Raw genomic sequence first — 1,377 nt, forward strand, 5'->3', positions numbered from 1 at the left:
TGGTGGATATGTTTTGAGCGCTCAAAAATGGGCGTACATTTTCAAGAGTCATCAAACGTGGGTGAGGAAAACAGGGATCATTTGAAACAAGGCAAACTCTATGAGTTGCACACAGCTTACAAAATATTGCTTGTTTCAAAATTTAAATCCAATAATTTCTTGAAATATTCTGTTTTATTCAAAAACAAAATTTACAATATGTGCTATAACTATAATCAATTGCATTAGAACTTCAATTATCTAACACCTTCAGGATGAGGGATATGTCAGATTATTGGAAGATCTTTTTAAGTTTTTTTTTGTGTGTGTGTATCAATATCAAACTATGAGTAAAATTACTAAAAATCTTTTGTTGTGAAAAATTTTTATCTTTTATTGTGCTAGATTTCCAAAATTTTACAAACTTGATTTGTTCTCTAGAAATACTGATTGTCTTATAAAAACTTTTTTGATACATTCTTTTCACACATTCAGTTTCTTCTAATACATAGGGTGCCAGTAATGATAAAATGTGAGCTGGAGAATCAGATTTCCAATAAACTTCTTAATTACAATAAAATAAGATGCTTACATGATTTCAATTTGAAGTTAAAAATTTATTTCTTAGCTGTGCAAACGCATAAAATTCTATAGTAATAAATTTTCAAAATATTTTTTCTTAATTTAATAAGCTACTTTACATGCAGTTCGAAATTTGAAAGTTGGGTAATTTTAGAGTATTTCTTTAAGGAATGTACATGAATTTTCTTGCTTTCTACCATTAATGGAAGATACCTTTAAAAAAATTATTTTTTTAGACAATTCTTTAGAATAAAACTGAACAAGCTAACTGAAAAACTTTATCATTTGTATACAAATGATTGCATTTTCAGGGTGGACATCAATATAATTTTTGTAAAATTTTATTCTAGTAAAAATAACTTTTATTTTTAAATGATGGTTGCTTAAAATGAGAATAAATATTTATTCAGCCTTTAGAAGACAAGATGAGTTTTGCACTTTCTTTCACTACTCTATTCCTGCAGTTTATATTGAATCCATTGATAAAAATCGAAAGCTTGGAAAAATAGTGCTTATAGAGTGCATTCAAAAAAAAATTTATATCAGTTAAAAACTAATTAATATAATGAAATATCAATTTGTTTCTTCAAAAGCAAAAATAAAATTCTAAATTGATTTTTTCTAAAATATTTAGTCAAATGTATAAATTATATATTTGAAAGCCAACCAAAGAATAAAGTAAGCATTGCTATAAGCACAATAGTAGCTGAATAACAAGTATTGTTTTTCACTTCTAAATAATTGTCTGAAAAAGGTTTAATCTTTTTAAGAATTGTTCCATTACATGTATAAATCAAATTAGTTCAAGGCAGAAAA

The sequence above is a fragment of the Parasteatoda tepidariorum genome, chromosome 4, assembly GCF_982258835.1.
Source record: "Parasteatoda tepidariorum strain Cologne lab strain chromosome 4, Ptep-v5.0, whole genome shotgun sequence".
Taxonomy (NCBI): domain Eukaryota; kingdom Metazoa; phylum Arthropoda; class Arachnida; order Araneae; family Theridiidae; genus Parasteatoda; species Parasteatoda tepidariorum.